A 16,043-nucleotide genomic window follows, 5' to 3' on the forward strand; every position below is an offset into this window, starting at 1 on the left:
ATATGTCCTTTCTCTGTCAGGAGGAAACAGCAGTCAGCCCCGCCCTGCTGTATCCGGTTCGGGTGGTGGACAGGGTGGGTGGCTGTCTAATTCTTTCTCATTTCAGGAAGACATGTCACATGAGTCTGCGCCTTCGCCCTCGCCAAATAACTGGAGAGGCCCAGGAGGGCAGAGCGAATTTGATGGACAGACTTGGTCATATGCATAGACAGAGTATCTTCCCAGCCTGACTGCTGTTTCCTCCTGACAGAGAAAGGACGTATCAGGTAAGACCAATGTCCAATCTCTGCCAGAAGACCAAGAAATGCGTCCTAGATCAGTGATGGCTAACCTATTTGCCATTGTGTGCCAAAAGCAGGGGGAGACCGGAGTGGTCACACGTGTGTGTGCCCACATCCACGTCCATAATTCTATGCACCCTGCCCCCCCCACGCATGCGTTCACGACACCCCCCCACACCCCCTGCTTTTGGCACGAGATGGCCTGATGGGCCCGGTGGGCCCGGTAGGTCTGTTTTTCGCCCTCCCCAGGCTCCAGAGGCTTTCCTGGAACCTGGGGAGGGCAAAAAACGGCCTTCCCCACCCCCCTGGAGCCCTCCAGAGGCCAGAAATAGTCTGTTTGCCAACTTCCAGTGAGCCCAGAAGGCCCGAAAACCAGCTGGCTGGCACGCGCATAAGTGCTGGAGCTGAGCTCGCGTGCCCACCAATATGGCTCTGTGTGCCACCTGTGGCATGCGTGCCATAGGTTCACCATCACGGTCCTAGATTTTCAGTACACTGCTGTCTGATGGTTGAAAATTAGAAGATGGAGAGGAATTAGAATATTTTCCTAGCGGTTCTTGAGAGTAACCTGTTGAATAAAACCAACTGATATTTTTTGTCTTCTTGTTCTTTGTAGTATTGCAGTATTTGCAGTATTTGTAGTATTGCATATTGTAGTATGGTTGAGACAGACTTGGTAATGTCTGTCTAACAGTATGTGTCCTTCAGGGTCCTGTCTTGGATCCTATTTTGTTTAGTGGTTACACACTTCTTTTTGTCACCTTGATTCAAGGTCAGGCTTCCAATATTACTGTTAAACAGCTGATACCCAAAGCCCTCTGTCTTTGACGCCCTTTATGACAATATGTAATCAGCTGTGATGGAATATCTTACTAGAATTTTCTTCTGGATGTCCACTTTAATTTGAATATTGATAATATTGAGATTCTTATCTTTTGACCTTCCCATCTTCTACTAAGTCTTTTTTGTATATGTCAGACTGTATTCTGATTGGTATTTCCCAATTTTTTCTTCCCACAGACATAGAATCCTAACGATAGCCAGCTGACTTTTTATCCATTTACATTTTCTGTAGAAAGGATCTATATTTTGTCTTAATGGATATTCATAGGATTCAAGTTTAGTGGAGGGGTTTAGTTCTGGCAGATGAGACTGCAGATTGGTCTTTGACTTGGCAACCTCATATCCAATTTTTGACCAATCTATTTAATTAAGTTATTTTTATCTAGTTCTAGAACTTGGAGGAAATCAAATCACATTAGTCTTTTTTTCCGACGTAGTCTTGTTTAGGGACTACTCCAAACAACTTTATATAATAACAGAGAACACAATTTTAATATTTGTATTCAAATCTTGCAATCTTGCAAGAGTTTATATAGCCTTCTCCTATGCCTTTTTGTCTATAATTTTGCCAAATCTCTTTTATACATCCACAATCCGTATCAATATTGGATCCTGGAAAACGAACTGTCAGCCACTTCTATCATCTCATTGTTTATTTTAATAATTTTAAAGATATTTTCCAGTGGACATTATATTTAAAATTACATCTTATTCCATGGTTACAAATAAAACTTTCTATTTTTATAATCATCAAAACCATAAATCAGAAATTATTTTTTTTCTGTTTCGCGTAAAAAGTATATAAGGAATTTCCAGTCAGCAATAAATGTAAATATTGTCATTTCTGTAATCAAGGAAGTCAATATCTCTGCAAGTTTGATCATTTTACCACCTCAATTGCTAGTATTATAAAATATGTCCACTTTTGTGTGTGTATACAGGTAGTTACAATCACAGTTGAGCTCAAAACTTTTAAGTGAGACATTTATGAGTTTTGCCCCATTTTATGATCTTTCTTATCACAGTTGTTAAGTGAATCAGTGCAATTGATAAATTAGTAACTTGGTTGTTAAGTGAATCTGGTTTCTCCATTGACTTCGCTTGTCTGAAGGTCACAAAAGCTGATCACATGACCCCGGGACACTGCAATTGTGATAAATATGAGCCAGTTGCTATGTGTCTCCTTTAACCCTTTCTGATAATTGTACATTTGAAAACTATTGGAAAGTGTGTCCCTCTCCTACCAGATTTTCTATTGATTTTATTTTACATCCCTCTTTTTTTCCTTGAATGACAAAGATATACTATCCCTTTTGCTTTCTTGCTTTAGTTTTAAAATTATCTTCTTGGGTCATTTTTGGCTTCTGCAATCAAAGTAGTGTCATCAACATATCCTAGATATTGATATTCCTTCTATTGATTTTGACATCAGCTAGTATCATCAACCTATCTCAGATTATTGAAATTCTTCCACTGATTTTGACATCAGCTGAGCGTGCAATGTATTCACTCTATAGTATATATAAATATGGAGACAGACTGCAGCCTTGCCTGACTAATTTTCTTATGTTAAACGATTCCATGTTAGCAATTTGGTTGTCATTGTGGCTTATTTTTTTATTACTCAGATTTGTAAAACAAAATAACCATATGCCTGAATAGATTTGTTACTTTGAGAGAGTTCTCCATTGCTCCCAGATTATCCTGAAGTTGTGTTTATATCCTAAGTCTCTCAATGAATATAGGTTATGTACAGATACAAGTTTTTCACTAGATCTTTTAATCTTATATTTAATATGAATACTATATTAAAATATAAAATTATATGTTTATACTTTTATTCTATCTGTCTGCCTGCCAACAAACCTAACTACTTTCATATCAGTTTCACATTTGTTTTTAAATTTTGGTAACCAACCAGATTAAATAAATCAATTTACCGGTCATTTGACTAATTAGACCAGGGAAGCAAGGAATGTTTCAGGTCCTATTCCCTAAGGAGATACATTTGGTGCGACCCAGAAGAATGGCCTCCTCCATAGTGGCTCCCTCCTCTGGAACATTATCCTTCCAGAAATTAGTCTGGCTCCCATTTTAACACTTTTTTGTAAGCCCCTGATGATGTAGTTTTGCCAGCAGGCCTGGGGAACTGTTGATGATCAGTCTGGGAAACTATTGATGATTAACCATTAAATGGCTCATGTCACAAAGGGAGGGTGGGTGATACTTTATTTTTATTTTATCATTTTATTTTTTCTACATTGCGTTTTTATTGTCTAAGCCACCTAGAGTTGCTGTGATGAGTAGGTGGCTATATAAATTTTCTAAAAATAAATAAATAAATATCAAATTATACAGTAAATTAAGAATTTTCCTTATTTATATTGGACACATATCCATTTAAAACACCTTACAGCTTTTATCTTTGCAATTGTCCTAGCACATTTTACTAAATTATTCTTCTGCCTTTCAGCATTTGGTAATAATTTTTGATAGCTGAAAATTAGTTATTGCTACTCACATTCTCATTATGTGAACATTATTTTGCATTTATAAAAATTGTACTTCCTTTTTCATCAAAACTTCATTAAATATAAATATTCTTCTTATTATTTTTCCTAGAAAGGGTGTAAAAGCTAAAGTGTATTGACTCTTGTAAAAGAGATGCACATGAGCCTTTTTTCTTATGTCCCGGATGTTATAAGGTTTATTAAAGAGCCCTGAAAGAAACTGTTAACAAATGGACACAGGAAATAAATAAATAGAATGTTAGGGTATTGGCATACAATTTGCCTGTTTGTGGTGATGTTTCACCACATTTTATAGTTTAACTATAGTTAGTTAAGAACAATGAAAGAAAGGTAAAATTACTGCTGAATAAGATGTCATTCCTTTAAAATATATAACAGAAATATAAAATACCATAAAATGTTTAAACACTTTTTAAATAAAAATAATCATATATTTCCATAATACATTTTTTTATAAATTGTAATAAACATTATGTCTTTGGCTTGGTTCTGATTGTCTGATGCTTTATCATTATCATATTGTTGATTGATTAATGATGTATTTGATTAGTAACACAGTAATTGTAAGCATTATTTAAAGCCAAATTAAAATATTTTAAAATTATGTGTGCAAAATTAAAATTCAAACTAAAACTGGATTCTTTCAAGACACATCTTTTCCTAACTGTTTCATTTCTGTTTCAGTTTATATCCAGTGTAAAAGAAGAAAACATCATGAACTTTTATTAAAATAATTTTTTGTTCCTGTATCTCTTAACAAAATCAAAAATTTAAAGATTAGATTGAAATTCTGAAATTATTTACTCCTGGAATAATAACCCCTTATAAGGAGTTGGACAGAAAAATTCCAACTCCACATGGGTGACTGGGAAGCTGTCTTCTACTAATTAATGGGGTGCCGCAGGGATCGGTCCTCTCGCCCCTTTTGTTCAACATTTATGTAAAGCCGCTGGGTGAGATCATCCGGTTTCGGGGTGAAGTACCACGACACCCAGCTGTACATCTCTACCCTGGACCACCCCAACGATGCCCTTGAAGTGATGTCCCGGTGCCTGGAGGCCGTACGGATCTGGATGGGGAGGAACAGGCTCAGGCTCAACCCATCCAAGACCGAGTGGCTGTGGTTTCCGACGTCCCGATATAATAATAATAATAATAATAATAATAATAATAATAATAATAATAATAATAATAATAATAATAATAATAATAATAATAATAATTTTATTTCTATACCGCCCTTCTCCCGAAGGACTCAGGGCGGTGTACAGCCTATTTAAAAACAGAATAAACATCAATTTAAAATAATTTAAAAGTATTAATTTAAAACCCCAAAAATTTAAAACATCCAATTTAAAATTATGTTGCTAACCCAGCCTGGCGGAACAATAGAGTCTTGAGTGCGCAGCGAAATACCCGGAGGTCAGAAATCTTATGAATTTCCGGGGGCAGTTCATTCCACAGGGCTGGGGCTCCCACAGAGAAGGCCCTCCCCCTGGGTGTCGCCAGCCGACATGACTTGGCCGATGGCACCCTGAGGAGACCCTCTCTGTGGGAGCGGACTGGCCTGTGGGAGGCTATTGGTGGCAGAAGACGGTCTCGAAGGTACCCAGGTCCTATGCCATGGAGCGCTTTAAAGGTGGTGACCAACACCTTGAATCGCACCCGGAAGACCACTGGGAGCCAGTGCAGCTCGTGCAGGAGGGGTGTCACGTGGGCGCAACGGGTTGCACCCATAACCACCCGCGCGGCCGCATTCTGGACCAGTTGGAGCCTCCGAGTGCTCTTCAAGGGGAGCCCCATTTAGAGAGCATTGCAGTAGTCCAACCGGGAGGTAACAAGGGCGTGAGTGACTATGCGCAGGGCATCCCGATCCAGAAAAGGCTGCAACTGGCGAATCAGGTGGACCTGATAAAAGGCCCCCCTGGCCACGGCCGTCATATGTTCTTCTAAAGACAGCCGTGCGTCCAGGAGGACACCCAAATTGCGAGCCCTCTCTGTGGGGGGCAAAGATTCACCCCCAATAGTCAGCTATGGCACCTGCTGACTATATCGGGATGCCGGAAGCCACAACCACTCGGTCTTGGAAGGGTTGAGTCTGAGCCTGTTCCTCCCCATCCAGACCCGCACGGCCTCCAGGCAGCGAGACATCACATCAAGGGCATCGTTGGGGTGGTCTGGGGTGGAGATGTACAGCTGAGTGTCGTCAGCGTACAGGTGACACTTCACCCCAAAACCACGGATGATCTCACCCAGCGGTTTCACATAAATGTTGAACAGGAGGGGCGAGAGGACCGACCCTTGCAGCACTCCCCATGCGAGATGCCTCGAGGTCGACCTCTGTCCCCCTGCCAACATAAACTGCGAGCGGTCGGAGAGGAAGGAGGAGAACCACCGCAGAACGGTGCCCCCTATTCCCAACCCCCTCAACCGCCGCAGCATGATACCATGGTCGATGGTATAAAAAGCCGCTGAGAGATCTAATAGGACTAGGACAGAGGAACAACCGCTGTCCCGAGCCCTCCAGAGATCATCCACCAACGCGACCAATGCCGTTTCTGTGCTGTGCCCCTGCCTGAAGCCCGACTGGCATGGGTCCAGATAGATAGCTTCATCCAGGTGTCGGGGAAGCTGTCGTGCCACCACGCTCTCAACAACCTTCGCCACAAAACGAAGGTTGGAGACCGGACGATAGTTGGCTAATTCAGCCGGGTCCAGGGAAGGCTTCTTGAGGAGGGGCCTCACTACCGCCTCTTTCAAGGCGGCAGGAAAGGCACCCTCACTCAAAGAAGCAGTTATAATCCCCTGGAGCCAGCCTCATGTAACCTCCCGGGAAGCCAGTACCAACCAGGAGGGACACGGGTCCAATAAACACGTGGCGGTACTAATCTTACCAGAACCCTGTCCACATCCTTGGGAGCCACAGGATCAAACTCCTCCCAGATAACATTCTCAAGACCTGCACTCGTCTCCTCCCGTCCAAATCGGAGGAGTCCAAGCCCCTCCTCATCCAATCCTCCTCATCCAATCGGAGTCCAAGCCATCCCGAATCTGAGTGACTTTATCGTGCAGGAATTGCACAAAGTCCTCAGCACGACTCTGCAAGGGATCTTCCCGCACTCCCCCCCCGAAGAAGGGAGTGGGTCACCCTAAACAGGGCAGCTGGGCGGTTCTCTGCAGATGCGATAAGAGCGGGAAAATGGTTAGATTTTGCCGCTTTTATTACTACTAGGTAGGTCTTGATATAATCCAATCCGGTCGGAATCGGATTGACTAGTCCTCCAAATGCTCTCTAGGCGTCTTTTCCGACACTTCATTTCTCTCAGCTCCTCGGAAAACCAAGGAGCCAATTGAGATCGGCATCGGGTCAGAGGCCGCAAAGGCACGACGCGGTCCAAAGCTCCAGCGGCCGCCCTTTCCCAGGCGGCCACCAGCTCTTCAGTCGAGTCGTGTGTCAGAATCTCAGGAAACAGCCCAAGCTCCGTCAGAAACCTTTCGGGGTCCATCAGGCGCCTGGGATGGAAACATCTGGTCGGTTCCGTCTCCCTGCGGTGGGGGAAAGTGGTAGGAAAGTCCAGGTGGAGGAGCGAATGATCTGTCCATGACAAGGGTTTGATGTCTAGATCCCCTCTACCAAGATCATTCAACCACTGACCAGAGATAAAAATCAAGTCCAGAGTGTGTCCCCCTATGTGAGTGGGGCCTTGAACTACCTGGGTCAGGTCCATGGCCGTAATGGAAGCCATGAACTCCCGAGCCACCTCTGATGCCTCACCCGCAGATGGAAGGTTGAAATCCCCCATGACAATAAGTCTGGGGGTATTAACCGCCACCCCGGCAATGACGTCGAGTAGCTCGGGCAGGGTCGCTGCCACGTGGCAGGGAGCCAGGTACGTGGCCAGCAAACCCATCTGCACCCCACGGCCCCACTTCACACAAAGGGACTCACATCCGGCTATCTGAGGAACAGTGGTCTCCCTCGGACAAAGACTTTCCCTAATAATCACCGCCACTCCCCCACCCCTCCCCTGGGCCCTTGGCTGATGAAATGCACAGAAACCTGGCGGGCACATTTCGACGAGGGGGACCCCCCCTCTTGGCCCAACCAGGTCTCCGTAATACCTGCCAGGTCCGCACCCCCCTCCGAAATAAGATCACAAATGAGGGGGGCTTTATTAACCACCGACCTGGCATTACACAACATCAGCCGCGGACCCTGGGCCTGAAACTCTGCGCAACCCAGGACACGAGTTGCGCATTGGGGGCCGGAGTGTGCAATCGCTCGGAGACAGCGCATGCGCACCCCCGACACTTGATGTGGCCCCCTGTGTCCGCCATACCTGCCCCTCCCACTTATCACATTGATGGAATTGCCCTTTTTTTCGCCACCCGGAGCCCCAGTTAGGTTACCCTTCTCGTCTCCTCCGCTGCACCCAACCAACCCACCACCCCGCACAGTAGCTATATGGATCCCCCCGGTCCATCTCTACAACCCCCTCCCCCCTTCCCGGGTCCCCTTAAAAACCCCTCCCCCCTCCCAGACCCTTTTAAAATACAAAATGAAAATTTGACTAAAAAACCCCACAACCTCCTCCTCGCTGCATGCCACCTCTCTGGGTTCCAAAACCCTTCATCGAGGTGGGCCCTCGATAGCGTAGAGGGCCAAATCTGCGAGAGGGGGGAATCTCACAGACCAAGAAGTTCAGTCCTAGAATACATCTGGGGGACTGTAATGATGATAAATAGGCTGACATAGTCCGGGAGCCTCAAAAGAGGAAACTTCATCGGCTGATGACAAAGTCCAGGGAGAGGCGTAACAAGTGATGGAACAAAAGCCCTCCCCATTGCCCTCTCACTGCAATGGGGGAATCCGACAAGTCAGCTAGTGCCATCGCTGACTATTGGGGGTGAATCATTGGCCCCCACGGATAGGGCTCACAACTTGGGCGTCCTCCTGGATTCACGGCTGTCTTTAGAAGAGCATTTGACGGCCGTGACCGGGAGGATTTTTCATCAGGTTCGCCTGATTCGCCAGTTGCGTCCCTTACTAGATCGGGACTCCCTACGCACAGTCACTCATGCCCTCGTTATCTCTCGGCTGGACTATTGCAATGCTCTCTACATGGGGCTCCCCTTGAGGTGCACTCGGAGGCTCCAACTGGCGCAGAGTGCGGCCACGCAAGTGGTTATGGGAGCGACGTGGAGTTCCCATGTAACACCTCTCCTGTGTGAGCTGCACTGGCTCCCAATGGTCTTCCGGGTGCACTTCAAGGTTCTGGTCATCACCTTTAAAGCGCTCCATGGCTTAGCACCTGGTTATTTACGGGACCGCCTGCTACCACCAATAGCCTCCCACCTGCCAGTACGCTCCCATAGAGAGGGGCTCCTTCAGGTGCCGTCGGCCAAACAATGTCGGCTGTCGGCCCCTAGGGGGAGAGCCTTCTCTGTGGGGGCACCTACAATCTGGAATGAGCTCCCCCCGGAGATACGGAGGATCCTGGATCTGCGCACCTTCCGCCGCACACTTAAGACTCTTCTATTTCATCAAGCCGGCCTGGCCTAAATCATCCCCCTTTTACATGTGGAAATTTTAAATTTGTTTTAATTATAGGGTTATGGGTAAGGCGTTTTAAATTTGGGGAGCCATTTTGGATTTAATTTTCTTTTAACTGTATTTTAATGTTTATATTATATGTTTTTTAATCTTGGCTGTTCACCGCCCCGAGTCTTTCGGGAGAGGGGGCGGCATAAAAATTTAATAAATAAATAAATAAATAAATAAATAAATAAATAAATAAATAAATAAAATAATTAGTAAATTCAATCTCTAGATCAAGGGCATCTTCACATGTATTTATGTTATCTGTGCATACATTCTTTCTCTTTTTTTTTTAATTTTTTTTTTATTATTAAAATATAAACACAGATATAAAGACAATACAATACAAAGACAAACAAAAAACCCACCACCTACAAACCCACCTAACATTTTACATTTACGCTTTTGTCATCAACAGAATATATGTCATTGAGCTTATATAGTTTAATAAAGAGTAATTATTAAATGTCTAATTCCAATGTTATAACTTTTCACTACAAATTTACATTTCTTATGGGTTCATCTCCTTGTGAAAGTCTTTACCCTAATTTCTGCCCTCTACATTTTTGCTGATTTTCCTTTCCAGCCATTGATACCATTGGTGCCATACAAGATAGTATTCGCTTTCTTCCTTTTCCTGGAGTTCCAGCGTCAATCTGTCCATTTCAGCACACTCTGTTATCTTTGCAACGATTTTGTCTTTGGATGGGAGTTGGTCTGATTTCCAGTTTTGCGCGAACAGTAGTCTTGCTGCTGTCAAGATATGTATGATGAGATATTTCGTTTCCTTAAGATGTTGTGCCGTTATCATGCCAAATAGAAAAAATTCTGGACTGTTTTCTATTTGAATGTTTGTTATTTCTTCGATAATATTTTTTATATCTTGCCAATAGTGTTGGGCTTTCCTACATTTCCACCAAGTGTGATAATATGTCCCCTTTTTTGATTTACATTTCCAACACAACGCCGAAGTGTTTGGGTGTATTTTGGCAAGTCGGGCTGGTGGTAAGTGCCATCTATAAAACATCTTAATGAGGTTCTCCTTGTAAGATGTGGCTCTTGTCATTTTTATGTTCTGCTTCCATAATTTCTCCCAGTCTGCCAATTGAATATTATGTCCTATGTCCCTGGCCCACATTGTCATATTATGTTTAACTGTTTCTTCTATTAATTTGTCTCTCAAAAGGTAGTTATATGTTTTAGTAATCATTTTCTGGTCTGCTCCTAATAAAATTCTGTCCAGTTCGTTCAGATCTTTTGCAATTCCATATTTGATTTTATCCGTATTGTATCTTGAGTGTATTTGAGTGTAGTGCCACCAATCAATATTTATATCGCCATTTTGGAGTTGATGTCTCGGAGTGAGTTCTCCTTCATGATTCAGTAAATCTTGGTATCTCATCATCTTTCCGATTTCAAGGGTATTTGGAAATATCAATGCCTCCATCGGGGACCACCATTTTGGTATTTTAGTATAATAAGTTTTCTTAATTCCCTGCCAAATCTTGAAGAGTGAGGCCCGAATTATGTGTCTTTGGAAGTACATGTGTTGTTTGTCTGGTCCATCCCATAGGAACGCGTGCCATCCTCGTATGAGATCAAAGCCTTCTAGATATAACATTCTTTTGTCATCTAATCTCATCCATTCTTTGATCTAGGTCAATCCGGCTGCTTTATAATATAGCTCCCAGTCTGGTACTGCAAGGCCTCCTCTATCTCGTGTGTCTTGTAGCGCTTTAATCTTAATTCTGGCCTTCTTTCCCTGCCATATATAGGTCATTGTAATTTTGTTGAGATTTTTGAAGAAGTCCCTTCCTGGATGTAATGGTACTACCTGGTATAGATATAGTACCCTCGGTAATATATTCATTTTAATTGAACTGATTCTGCCCATCAATGACAATTGTAGCCTGTTCCAGATTTCCAGGTCTTTTTTAATTTCTTTTAGTAATTTCGTGTAATTGTCTTCTTTAATCATGGTTGCTTTCGCCGTCAGCCAAATACCTAAATATTTTATCTTCTTTACTAATTGGATTCCTAATTCTTCTTCTAATTCCGATCTCTGAGTCTGGGTCATATTTTTCGTCATTAGTTTTGTTTTTTGTTTGTTTATTTTGAGGCCCGCGACTTCCCCGTATTGTTCTATCATCGACATCAGTCTGGGTCCAGATCGTCTTGGGTTTTCCAAGTTGAAAATTACGTCGTCTTCAAAGGCGAGCAATTTGTACTCCTCTCCCCGGATCTTGAGTCCTTTGATTTCTTCCTCATTCCTTATTTCGTTTAATAATACCTCCAATGCTATTATAAATATTAGCGGTGACATGGGACATCCTTGTCGTACTCCTTTCTGAATATCAAAAATTTGTGTCATGTCACCGTTTATTGAGATTTTTGCTGTTTGTTGGGAATAAATTTTTTTAATCAGATTATGAAATTTCTCTCCACAGTTCATTAGTTCAAGTTGTTTTGTGAAAAAAGACCAATTCAAATTGTCGAAGGCCTTCTGGGCATCAAGGGAGATTATGGCCATTTCTCTGTCTATCTTCTGATCATAGTATTCCAGAATATTTATAATCATTCTCAAATTATTCTTTATTTGTCTTTTAGGTATGAAACCGTTTTGGTCTGGATGTATATAGTTATGTATTATTGCTTTGAGTCTCTGAGCTAGTATTGACATGAATAGCTTATAGTCCACGTTGAGTAATGAAATTGGTCTGTAATTTTTAATTTGCGTCGGATCTGAGTCTTCTTTGTGTATTAATGTAATAATAGTTTCTGTCCAAGATTTTGGAATTTCTGCTATCAGTAGTGCTTCGTTAAAAACTTGTAACAGTATTTGGTCTATCGATTGTTGACAAAGTTTATAGAATTCAGTAGGAATTCCATCCAGTCCTGGAGTCTTATTGTTCTTTTGTTTTTTGCGGGCTTCCATTAGTTCCAGCATTGTTATGGGCCGGTTTAACATCTCTCTGTGATCTTCTGTGAAGTGCATAAGATTGGTTTTTTGGAGGTATTTTTTTATTTGGTCTTCCGGGACCTCTTCCTGGCAATAAAGTTTTTGAAAAAAAATTTTGGCTATGTTTTTCTTCTCCAGATGTGTGTGGTAAAGAGTTCCTGATTCGTCTTGGAGTTGGTGTATAATTCTTTTTTCTGTTTGCTTTTTTAGCTTATATGCTAACCAGCGTCCAGTTTTGTTAGCATGTTCAAAATTATTTTGTTTTACCATTCTTATTTTCTGTGCCAATTCAGTTTTTGTGGTTAGATTCAGTTTATGTTTGGCCAAATTTAGCTTTTGTAGCACACTCGTGTTGTTGGGCTGTTGTTGTAATTTAAGTTCCTCTGTCTTAATTTCTTCCAATAATTCATTTCTGATTCTTTGTTTCTCCTTTTTCTTTCTTGCCATATATGCAATAGTTAGGCCTCTAATATAGGCTTTCGTGGTATCCCATAGGTTTTGTAATGATGTTGTGTCTTTTGTATTTATTTGTAGAAATATCTTGATTTCCTTTTCTATCATTTGCTGATATTCTTTTTCCTTTATTATACTTGTGTTCATTTTCCATCTCTTCTGTTTTCGGAAACCTTTCCAGACTATTTTGATAGGATTGTGATCGGCCCATATACTAGACATAATTTCTACTTTGTGTGTTTCTTTACTTAGTTGAGGTGTCATCCAAGCCATATCCAGCCTGGACCACGATTGATGTGGGCCCGAGAAATATGTATATTGTTTTGTTTTGGTATTTATTTCTCGCCAGGTGTCGTGTAGGCTCATTTCTTGTACTAAATCTTTGAATGTTTGTGGCAATGTCTTCCTTTTAATTTTATTCTTCCTAGTGCTGTGGTAATCTTCTCGTAAGTTTACTATCGCGTTAAAGTCGCCGACAATGCATACATTTTCGTAGTCCAACTCCTTTAGTTTGTCAAGTAATTTTTTGTAAAAATCTAATTGGTTTCCATTTGGAGCGTAAATAGCTACTAACAATATTGTTTTTATTTCCAATTTTAGTTCTACCATTAAGACTCGGCCTTCTTTTTCAGTGTAAATCAGTTTAGATCTTATATGATCTCTAATATATGTTACCACTCCCCTTTTTTTGCAATCTCCTAAAGATGTATATATTACTCCTAATTTTTTATTTTCAAGTAGTTTTTTCTGTTGTTTTCTTATGTGTACTTCTTGTAATGTAATTATGTCTGCCTCTAATTTTTGCAACCTTGTAAACATTTGATGTCTTTTGCTTGGTGAGTTTAAACCATTTATATTTATGGAAATGAGCTTTATTTCTTCTTCCATTTCTGCTAGTGTTTATTTGTCTGTTATTTTGAACTTTGTTGTGTTTCTTGTAACTCTTTGTGGGATCCCCGCTGTTTCCTCCTTCTCCAACCTTCCCTTCTTTTGTTCTTTGTCTTCCTTGTTTGTCATTTGTGTCTCTTGGTCACTTGGGTTATGTTCTTCTCTACTATCTCTGCTTTCCTGTTCTCCTTCATTTCCTAGATATTGGTCCATAAAGTCTTGAGCTTTTTCTATTGTATCTATTCTGATTTTCCTTCCTTCCCATGAAATAAGTAGGCCTTCTGGTATGAGCCATCTAAATTTTATCTTGAGTTTATTCAGTTGTCTACTTAAGAAATTGTAGTCTCTTCTCCTGTCTCTGGCTCTTCTCGGTACTTGTTTCAATGTTAGAACTTCCCTCCCTTTGTACATAACTGTCTCCTCTCTCATTCTTCTATATATTTCTTCTCTCATTGTTTTTTTTGTAAACCTAATATGGACTTCTTTGGGGAGTTTGTTTCTCTTTGCATAATTTGTAAAGGCTCTGTAAATTTCATCAATTCCATTTCTAATTTCGTCCTTATCTTTGTGTGTTGCCTTTGCCAGTATTTCGATCATAATCTCGCCCAGGTCTTCATCTCTCTGTTCTTCTATATTTTGGAATCTAAGGAAGAAGGATGCCTTTTCCATTTCAAGAAACGTGAGTGCATCTTCGGTGTCCCGGCTCCTCATCGTTTGTTGGTTCTCCATCCTCTCCAGCCTCAAGGCTGTAGCTTCTGTTTTTTCCTCCACTTTATGTATTCTCTGTTCATTTTCTATGATATTTTGCTGGATTTTCACTATCTTCTCATCTATATTTCTGATGTCATCTTTAATTTCTCCTACATCCAGTCGCAATTGTTCATGGTTTTTTCTAGTTTCATCGTGATTTAGTGTCATCTTATCTTCCATCCTTTTCATTCCCTCTTGTATCATTGCGAGGGCAGCCTGTATATTCTGCATGCATATGATAGTACTGGTCTTTTCTTCTCCCGTCTTTTGCTGTACTGGGGAGGCTACTAGTAGTGTTTGAGTTTGGGGTGCCTTTTTGGTTGTTTTAATAGTAGTTGATATACTTGAAGTAGCCATGTCTATTGTACGTGTTAGTCTTGTCCACAATTTCATATAATTATGTATTGCCTATTTTATGTTAATGGCTTAAATGAAACGTTATTGTTGGGATTAATATTAGTGGAAATACTTCTAATCAGCAATCAGCAATATAATAATATATATAGAAAGAAGAGAAAAGCAGGGGGAGGGAAGGTAGAAATGGGGAAAACAGCGGGGAAAGGGCACGTTTCTAGCAATTCATAAATTACCTTATTCTTAAATTAATTGCAAGTTAAAAGATCTATTTCATTAGCAGTATTTGTAGTAATTCTAAAATCAATTCTATATCAATTTATATTGCTAGTTATCTTAATTGTTATAACTGTATTAAATTGTTTAAATTAATTAGCTTTCAATCAATATTTATCACACATGTAGTACTCTATGGTTGTTTGAGTGATCAACTTGTTATTATTATAATCAACTTATTCTTATATAGTCACCAACAGAAAAAAGAAGAAAGAAAAACTACTAAATTATTAAATATTCTTTTCAATTCTATTGCGTTCTAATATATTATGATAAGATTAAGCCAGACCATTAATAGCTATATTGTCCGTTTGTTCACCAGTTGTTTCAGTGGTTCAATAGTTAAATAGTTCGATATTTAATGGTTAGATCGTTATATATCCCAGTTTTTTAGAAGAGTGCCAGTGGAAATGGTGAAAATATTGGTAGCTTCTAAGAGTCCGCTCAAAGTATGTTGTATCAAAGTTTGTTTCGTCTCTGTCAATGCAATGTCCACACTCTCCTTCAGTCTATTTCACACTCGGTTTTCCAATTCAGTCCAATCTGCCCGGCCGAAACCAATAGAGTCCAATGCAATCAGTTTTTAGAAACTGTCCAGAATCCTCCTTCCGATCTCCGGCACACTGCTCTCCTCACACTCCCTTTATTTCCTTCAATCCTCCTTCCGATCTCCGGCACACCGCTCTCCTCAGTCTATTTCACACTCGGTTTTCCAATTTAATCCAATCTGCCCGGCCGAAGCCAATAGAGTCCAATGCAATCAGTTTTTAGAAGTCCGTCCAGAATCCTCCTTCCGATCTCCGACACACCGCTCTCCTCACTCTCTCTTTATTTCCTTCCGATCTCCGGCACACCAGTCTCCTCACTCTCTCTTTATTTCCTTCAATCTCGCAAGATCTGTTCTTATTCTTATTCTCAGTTTAGTCCTCTCGATCCAGTCCACCCCAATAAAATCCGGTTATATCGGAGTTAAATCCTCTGCAATTCTTGTCGCTCTCTCTTTTCTCTCGGCTGTTCAAAGTTTTTGCGCTGTCATCTCTGTTCAAAATGGCTCCAATCCGCTCGATCTTTTCTGCCGCCGCTTGTCTAATGTCTTTTCCCGGTATCTC

This window comes from Pituophis catenifer, unplaced genomic scaffold (assembly GCF_029215685.1).
Source record: "Pituophis catenifer annectens isolate HBS135680 unplaced genomic scaffold, rPitCat1.0.hap2 SCAF_8, whole genome shotgun sequence".
NCBI lineage: Eukaryota > Metazoa > Chordata > Lepidosauria > Squamata > Colubridae > Pituophis > Pituophis catenifer.